Source organism: Dioscorea cayenensis, chromosome 5 (assembly GCF_009730915.1).
Source record: "Dioscorea cayenensis subsp. rotundata cultivar TDr96_F1 chromosome 5, TDr96_F1_v2_PseudoChromosome.rev07_lg8_w22 25.fasta, whole genome shotgun sequence".
Taxonomy (NCBI): Eukaryota; Viridiplantae; Streptophyta; class Magnoliopsida; order Dioscoreales; family Dioscoreaceae; genus Dioscorea; species Dioscorea cayenensis.
Window position 1 is genome coordinate 26,770,740 of NC_052475.1, and position 10,066 is coordinate 26,780,805.

General features: G+C 33.0%; 1 pseudogene; it reads right to left on the minus strand.

Annotated features, from left to right (window-relative positions):
• Window positions 1-6,751: 6,751 nt before the first annotated feature.
• LOC120261319 lies at window positions 6,752-9,101 on the minus strand (annotated as a pseudogene).
• Between the last annotated feature and the right edge of the window lie 965 nt (window positions 9,102-10,066).

Genomic DNA, 10,066 nt, shown 5'->3' on the forward strand with positions numbered 1-10,066 from the left:
GGCCAAGCTCGAATTGACAGCTCTACTCGGGAACGGCTCTTTCTTCTTGACTAGACATTTAGCAAGGTATTATTGGTAAATAATAAATATTTTTAAAATTGATTGATGGTTGCTCATTTAGCCCTTGTATTTATTTATTGTTATTCTGCTAATATGTTCAAAGGTAAAATTTGATTTAATTCTTTCAATTATAACACAAAGAAAATCACTAAATAGTTTAGGATTGATTTTAAGATTTATTAAGGTTTATGTGTATATTTTGTCCGTTGGAATATTGTAAATGTTAGTTCCACCGGTGTGATTTGTGGGTTTTAGGGAACACTCAAACACTCATACAAGCATACACGAACCAAACAAGAAGGAAACACATGACGTTGGTAACCCAATTCGGCGTCCACTAGCCTACGTCTGGGGGGCCAAGCCCGGAGATAACCAATCTATTAAAAGATGTGAAAATACATGAGTATAAACACTTGTCACTCAACACTCACAAACAAAAATCACTACCCTCTTTAGATTGTCTTGTACACCCACTCTCTCTAGCTCCGGTCACACTTACAATCTACGATCAATGTAGCTTATATAGATGCATCAACGTCCCAAATATAGCACATACCTATTTTAGAATCTCTGCGGCTAATAATTTAAAAACCTTCCGAAATTAGTTGTTGTAACTCCTGTTGTAACATAAGTTGCAACATGGCCTGACTGATTGACTTGGTCGAGTTACGTTCGTTGCGGACGACCTCAAGACCAATCAAGCTCTACGAGTCATGCTTAGTCCCGAGTCGATGCGATCAAAATCTCGATCCGATTCACGGCAACTAGCTCTACTCCTCGGTTCCTCATCAAGTAGTCCCATCGCAAGGGGGCGCACGTCCTTGTGCGTCTTCATGAAACTTACCAAATTTAGTCATCAACCTTCAAAGTTTGGTCTTCAAAGATTCTCCAAACTTCATCTTCGATCAATTCACCCAATTTTGGTCCTCAAATCTTGCCCTTAACAGACTTTAATCAATCTTCATCAAGGATTCTTCAAATCATATCTTTAATAGAAATTTCTTCAATTTAGCTCCATCCATATTTAAACGTGACTGAAGCTCTGAAAGATGAGTACTGGATTGTAGCTATGCAAGAAGAAATGAATCAATTTGACCGAAATAATGTCTGGACTCTTGTTCCATGGCCAGAAAATGTGAATGTCATTGGGTCAAAATGGATATTCAAGAATAAAACTGATGACAAAGGGAATGTTACCAAAAACAAAGCAAGACTGGTTGCTCAAGGTTACACCCAAGTGGAAGGGATAGACTTTGATGAAACCTTTGCCCCAGTAGCTCGTCTCGAATCCATCAGACTAATGTTAGCCATTGCATGTAGTATGGGATTCAAACTCTATCAGATGGATGTCAAAAGTGCCTTCCTAAATGGTTTTCTGAATGAAAAAGTATATGTTGAGCAACCAAAAGGCTTTGAAGACTATCAGCATCCTGATCATGTGTTCAAGTTACAAAAAGCTCTTTACAGATTAAAGCAAGCACCCAGGGCCTGGTATGAACGTCTCACAAAATACCTGCTTGAAAAAGGTTACCAGAGAGGAGGCGTTGACAAGACCTTGTTTATTAAGAAGATCGGGTCTGACATTATGGTTGCCCAAATATATGTTGATGATATTGTTTTCGGCTCCACATCACAGGATCAAGTTGATCAATTTGTTTTACACATGCAGCAAGAATTTGAAATGAGTATGGTAGGAGAGCTCAGTCACTTCTTGGGATTCCAGATCAAGCAAAACAAGAATGGTATCTTCATCACTCAGAGTAAATATGCAAAGAATCTAATAAAAAAGTTTGGGTTGGAAAAAACAAGACATGTCAGGATACTGATGAGTATCACTAAGAAACTTACCAAGGATGAACATGGGAAAGATGTAGACCCCAGCTTGTATAGAAGTATGATCGTGATGCGCTTTATCTCACGTGACCACCGACCGGACATTTGTTTCGATTAGATGGGTGTTTGTGCTCAGTATCGAAAAGCTTCACTGAAAGGAATCACACGCGACAATTTGTTAAAAGGATTATTAGATATATCGGTGACAATGAGGTTTGGCATTTGGTATTCTAATTGCTCAAATATACACTTGGCTGGTTATAGTGATGCTGATTGGGCTGGAAATGTAGATGATCGGAAAAGCACCTCATGAGGGTTGTTTTATCACGGGAAACAATCGGTTACTCAGTACAGACAAGAAGCAAAGTTCGATCTCTGCATCTCTGCAGGTTTGAATATATAGCGATCGGAAGTTGTTGCACACAACTAATATGGATGAAGCAGATGATTGAGGATTATGGTCTACAACAGGGACAACTAACTATCTTTTGTGACAACAAAAGTGTAATTGACATCTCCAAAAATCCTGTCCAACATTCTCGCACTAAACACATTGACATACGGCATCATTTCATACGTGACTTAGTGGAAAACAAGACTATCATGCTAGATCATATTCCAACTGAAAAACAATTGGCTGACATTTTTACAAAACCACTTGAGGCTCCCCGATATGAATATCTAAGGGCGTCTTAGGTCTCTGCCAAATGTAATTGCTGGTCGACGGGCTCTACAAACGAGTGTGCTTATTTTCCAGTTTATTTTTTTCCGTTTGCAGTATGTCCGTCCCAGAGGGGAAGCTTGTATGGTGTGCTTTCTGTTCCTTGAACATTCTTTGCCATACAGGGGGAGCTTCCATCAGCACTGCAGCAACTTAGGGGGAGCTATCAAGAACACTTTGCCATGATTCTGACACAAAGGGGGAGATATGACTGATGATGCTGATATTCATCTTTTTTTGTGTGAACATTTCATATGTGAACAATTTAATTGTCCTCATGTTTGATGAACTGGACTGACTTCTGTTTGTAATATCTAGTTGATTGTTCTTCTGTTATGTCATGTTTTCATCAACTAGTTGTTTGTAATATGTCAGTCCTGTAATAGTCCTAAAGTCATGTCCGTTTGTCAGTACATGTTGTAACGTGGTGTTGTAACTAGAATCAGTCTGACAGAAGCAGAATCGAGGAGGTTGTGTCAAATAATGCCAAAGGGGGAGATTGTTAAGTCTGATGACGTGGATTGTCATTATATGACAAGCCAAGTGGTGTCATGGCAAGAGGATGATAACGTGTCATGTGGTGACTCATCAAAGGAAAAGATGACTAGGATGATGATGTGGCAAATGATGTTATCATGAAGATCAAGGTAGAGATTTAATGGAGATCAAGGTGGAGATTTGATTAAGATCTAGATTTAATAGATATTTCTCTCAATACAATCATGTGATGATAAATTATTTTTGGAAAGTGCATCAAGACTATAGGATCTTTTCTAGAAAGACAAGTTTTATTTTTGATATAATTATCTATCCTTGGTAAGATCCGGGATGATAATTCATATCTTTGATAGAGCTCCTTTTTAGAAAGATCTATTTGAAGAAAGAGAAATATTCTATTATTGGCAAGAGTTCAAGATCATGAAGATTATTTGAAGATATTTGAAGACACAAAGATTTAGTTTGGTGTGAAGTTATTTGAAAACACAAACTAAATAAGGTAAATACATACCAAGGAGATCATCAAGACCATATTTAGCATTACTATATTGAAGGAAGATTCAAGAGCTATCTATGGACGGAACTATTTATGGAGACTAGTCATATGAAGAGATTGATTGAAAATTGCATAAGATATGATTAGAGATTTGAAGATCCAAGCATGGATGATTAAAGATCATGCTTAAAGATATTGAAGGCTAAACTTGGATGAAGACAAGATCAAGTTTAGTAACAATATTTCCATAAGTCAAACGAAGATCATTTGGAAGACCAAACTTGGGCCAAGTTTGGAAAGGAAGATCGGGGAGATCTTCGGTGGCTATCTTCGATAGGGATGGTCACGTGTGCCTTGGTGGGCACGTCCCTCGGGAGAAGGAGACCTTACGAGTGATGTGAGGAAGGAAGCGGTGCAGCGAGGGAGGAGCTCGGGTGCGTCAGCAACTGCTACGGGCGGGCATGAAGGGCACGGGAGGTTAAAGGTCGCGAGATCGGGTGCATCGACTAGAACTTCGGTCTGTTCGATAGGGTGGGCCATGTTGCAGCTCGGGTGTTACTAACATCTAACTTTGGAAGGTGTCCAAGTTAGGAAGCCACGGAGAATTCGAGAAGAGGTAACTTTGTGGGACGTCGATGCGTACATATAAGACATCCTGCTGAAGATTTAGGATGAGCCAACAAGTGAGAGACTCTTCGGTGAGAGTTGAGTGTGTGGCCGTCGGGCAATCTTGAGAGGATATTCTTTGTATTGAGAGAGTGAGTGAGTGTTGTACTCCTTGTTCCTATACCTCTTTTAGTGGATTGTTTCTCCGGCCCTCGACCCCAGGATGTAAGCGAGTTGTCTTGGCCGCAGGGTTACTCAATTTGCTTGTCTCTTTTATCTTGTTTTGATTGTATGTAAGTGTTTAATCTTTGAATGAGTTTTTGAGTGAACTTAACACATCACATCCCACCGAAACCATCAGATTTGAATGTCAAATTCTGCTCGTGATCATGAAAGAGAAACAAATTCTTTGTTTGTATTTTTATTAGATTCATTTTCTTTTTTTTCATAAGACTTTCATTTGTTTGTTAATGAGCTGATAATTTTTTTTTATTAAAGAGATGATAAATTGTGCATTTTTTTATAATATAAAAAACATAGTCCACATAACTTGACCCACAAAAAAAAAGAAAAAGTTGCAAAATAAACACACAGACACAAATGCATGTCTAGCATGCATCTTTATTTGAAAACAGAAACACACAACAACCTCCTTCCGACTAATTATTATTTTTTTGCTAATATTATGTAACTAATAAGCTCTTCTGCAAATAGTGAGACTATCTCCAACTAAGACTTGCGAAATATCAAGAATACCATTTATTTATAGCATATATATTTAATGAGTTTTGGATTGGTGGTTTATCTATTTTATTCTTAATAAATACTTCTGGGTCAAATAAAGAAGAGAATGACTTAGGTGAAGTTAGATAGGTGTAGTTAGTGTAATTCACCATTGGATGTTTGACAAGTGGCATGAGATGAGTAATATTTAGAAAAAAATAAGGGCATTATAGGAAAGTTATTATATTTTTATATGTTTTTGGAACACATGCCACAATGTCAATGGTGAACTACACTAACTACACCTATCTAACTTCACCTAAGTCATCCCCAATAAAGAATACCATTTATTTATAGCATATATATTTAATGACACTGAATAATGGATAATCATACACGCATGTCTTACTAAAACATTAGAGTTTAATGACTCGATCTACTTGCCACTTGGAGATTCTATATACATCATCATTAGTAAAGTTCTTTGGTTTTGGATTGATAATAATAAATTTAGAATAGTGAGATTTTTGTTATCTAAAAATAGGAATATAAATCTTTATTCCTGTTTAAATTATATTCAAATTTTTTTCAAAAAAATTAAGTCAAGTAGGTATATATATAATTAGGTTAGGATGGGACCTCACTTTAACTTGAAGGAAAATCAGGAAAAAGTAAAAGATTCAACCTAGAAGGAGGAAAAAAATTCAAAGGGAGCAAGTGACTTATATGAACTTTACAAGCAATTTGATCTAAATATTCTTAAAAAAATAAAAATTTTGCAATACTTCAAAGGAACTAAAATAATAAAATATCATGTAGAATAGTCACGTAGAATGCAGATTATTTAAACTATATCTTATTTTGAATTTGGTTCCAATTAATTATTTCAATAATACAACATTATTTTAAATAATATAGTTAAAAAATATAAATAACATCTAGATACTAGAAGATGAAATAAATTCAAAAAAGGATTAAAAAAATATAAATGGTGCTTAATCCAGAAATATAAGGTCCCTTTTATATCGGGTAAGATGTAAGTTCAATTCTTCCGCAACGTGAAAGATAAGGTGTGGTGGTTGAATATGCTTCTCGTTGGTAGAGTCTAATTTATCATAAAAGCTTCTTATATGTGTACATTTTCTAACAATTGGTAGTCCAAATTGTATCAAGAAAAATAAGATTCAATACCTACTTGATCACGTGTTTAATTATTATTTATGCATGCAACTGACCACATGCAGCGAGGCTAGTGTTGAAGATCAAAAATACTACATTTCAATCACACTATAAACAAAATATGAAAAAGATAGTTAAAGTTTGACCAAATACAAACTGTCTAGATTAGACTTGAACTTATGTCCCTTAATACTAAACAACGACTTATATATGTCCGTTTTCTTCTTTTTCAAGAAAGAGTATTATATTAATTAATGTAAAGTAGGTTATTATATATATATATATATATGACATCAACGTAAAACTTCGTCCAATGACAAATGTGTTTAATAAGCTAAATATTGGAAAAGCAAGAGCGTCAATTGAAGCAAGAAAGTCTTACAAGTTACGATGAAAATTAAAGGGTATAGATTTTCCTTTGTAGGATGATCCAAGCCATTTTCTAAGTCCAGAGTCATATTCAAATTGAGTTGGCTTTCTTCCAACCAATTACAACTAACTGCAATGCAATGATGGTGAACCTTGAAAATCAAGCCCTACAAATGGAATATTTGAGAAATTAATAATAATAATAATAATAATAATAATAATAATAATAATAATGTGTCTATCCCTAAAATGGTCATAACATGATTTGGGAATCGGGTGTCTTTGATGCTCATATGTATGAAAAGATATCATAATATTTTATCATTAGAATAACAATGTCACTTAGAAATAAGCATCATTTGTCCATAATAAAAGTTTTTTTCAAAAAACACGGTAGTAAAAACTTAGAAATAAGTCTCATTTGTTCATAGAAAAATTATTTTTCAAAGAACACGGCGGCAAATAGTGAGACCATCACCGATACTGATTTGTGATATCTCAATGCGTGGATCAAATGCTAAAAACTTGTTGAGCTTTAATAAAAATTCTCTCATTTCAATGCTTCTTTTTGGAAAGGATGGATCCACCTCTGCCACACTACCGAACCAAAAGCGTGTTATCATATGCTATGATCCCTCCGACTTTAACAAGCTTTTATAAGTCTCTCATGATATTCAGCATAGTTGTTCTTATCAGCATCCACAAAAAGCAAAAATCATATAAATCATCATCATTTACCTGTGTATTTATTTAGTTATATATATACACAAACCAATAATTACTATTAACGATGATATTTTATAACATATATATATATATATATATACCTCTTGAAGCATTTTATCAAGAACGGGCATGGCTTCAGACTCAATGAATTTGATCTTGTCCTCAACTCCTGCTTTTTGAATAAATGGTAATCCTATCTCATAATAAGATTTATCCATATCGATTGCCGTTATCTATAATATACAATGGTCGATCTCATCAAGATAAACATTGATAATGGTAATAATAATAATAATAATAATAATAATAATAATAGTAGTAGTAGTAATAAAGAAATTAATTAACCTTGCCATCTTTTGGCAATGCCAATGCTGTTGCGAGGAGCGAATAGCCTGTGAATACTCCAATCTCCAGGGTCTTTTTGGCATTTAGGACCTTGATGAGCATACTTAAAAGTTGCCCTTCCTCAGGGGGCAAACTCATTATCCCCCTAAATATTAAGTAGTTCATCATTAGGAAAATATTAATAATTATTACTATTGGATTTAGTAACTACATAATTATTTAAATGTTCTATTTGAATAATAAATAAATATACCACCTCTTCAAACAATATAACAAAATAAATAAAATGATAATCTCGTATCAATAGAAAACTTGACACGTTTTTTGACCCATCCTTAATAGTGAAATGCACTTATGCTTTGTACCTTGAAAAGGACTCCTATAGGTTCTCGTCCAATTTAAACATGCCTTGTGCATCTTCAAAAACATTTTTTTTTTTAATTTCTTTTAATTTAATGATATTTTTATAAAATCACCTTTTTATTTTTACTATTATTTTTTTAACATCTTCCACTTTAATTTTAATTTGCTCACCACCATCGCAAATAGCGAATGATAATTAAAATTTTTGATTCCTATAAATTGAAATTTAATAACAAAAATATATGTAGTGATTTTTACATATTAATTAAAAAATAATTATTTTAAATTCAATGAGTTCAACCCCTTGATCAATTTGTTGAGACTAGCCTAGCCAAATGTAAGCTTGCCATACTAAAATCATTTTATGGAGAAAAATGAAAAAAAAGACAAATAAATAAATAAAATAATAATTTCTCAAATTTAAGGATATTTAAAAATCATTTATACAAATACTTTATGGGATGTTAATACAGTAAAATTACTTTTGACGGTATTTATCACAAAAATTACATGATAATGTAAATAAACCATTTTATGCACACACTTTAAATTCTTAACATGCTACAAGAGGGAGTTATATCCTCGATCTTCCTTTGTAGAAGTTAATGCTATTACAACCAGCATATTGTGTAACAATGTTTATTTATAGATTATTTGAATCTGTTTATATATATATATAATAATAATAATAATAATTAAACAGTTATGATACAATCATTTACAGGGTGAAACTCAATGGTGAGGTTGAACTTACATGATATGCTTTTCAGAAATCTCCCGCAATGCTTTGAGCTGCTCATGTTCTCTTGGATAAACACTTGTTTCTAATATATACTGCATTAGTAATTAAAAAATGATCATCTTGTTATTAGTTAATTAAACCCAATGAACTATACAAACACACAAAGGAAAACTATATGACCACATGAAGAACATATATAATAATAATAATAATAATAATAATAATAATAATAATAATAATAATAATAATAATAATAATACTAAAGAAAACATTAAGAATAACAAGATGAACACATAAAATAGAAGAAGGAGAGATGAGACCTGATGGAGAGCATCACTCTTAAGAAGGTTCTTGTCAAATGCTTCAAGACCTCCAAGAACGGCCATTAATTCTATATATTGAAATGAACCTATTAAGTGAACACAGTGAGAAGAACTACTACTGCTTTTCTAGTGAAGTCTCACACATGTATATATAATTATATATGTGCTTAAGATCAATGGATCATATGTATAGAAATAAATATAAATCAAGCATATGGATGACAGAGTATTTATTAATTAATTATTATTTGTACTTATCTTGGTGTAATGGAATCATTTTTGTCTTAGTACTTATGATGGCATTTACTACAAGACCTCAGATCTATAGCAGAGATTCTGTTGCTGTGATGCTGTCCTTCAAAATCAGAATGATTTCATTCAGACCCTGAAAAAAGTTTTAATTTTTTTTTTTAAACTTTTTTCCGGTTGTACTTGTACATCTCTTTCACAGTCCAAATTCCCTATCATATTTCCATAAATAAATAAATTACGTGGAGCAAGTGTGAAAATGATTCATATAAATAATGTGAATTTACTCATCATTTATACTGAAAAAAAATAACAAATCAATTTTATAATACAGATCTTGACAACTTGCTTAGATTTTTATTTAATATTTAGAAATACTAAAAACAAATCACATTAAAAATTTGTTACAACATGTAAAAAGATAAAGACCTAAATATTTTACCATTGCTTTGAATGTTGTGAAGTTGAAAGACTGCAACCACATCCAGACCTACTTGTCTCTTTTTATTATATTATTATATTATTATATGTATAAAAGAATTGATAATTCTCACAAGTGTTCAAAGGATAAGGTTGAGATGAATGTATTTTTCTGTGTGGCCTTTGCAGAAATTTTGAGCATGTTACAAATTCGCCCAAAAACAAGAAAGACAAAAACAAAAACAAAAGAAAAAGTGGATTCTTAGTATGTGTTTGAATTGCAGCAAGGAATCAGATACCATGTTTGGGTATCCATCACAAGTTACAATTATCTTTGCAGTCCATTCTTAGACAGAGTTTTGATCATTACCTTATACATAAAATATCATCAATTCCTTTGCAAGGGTAATGGT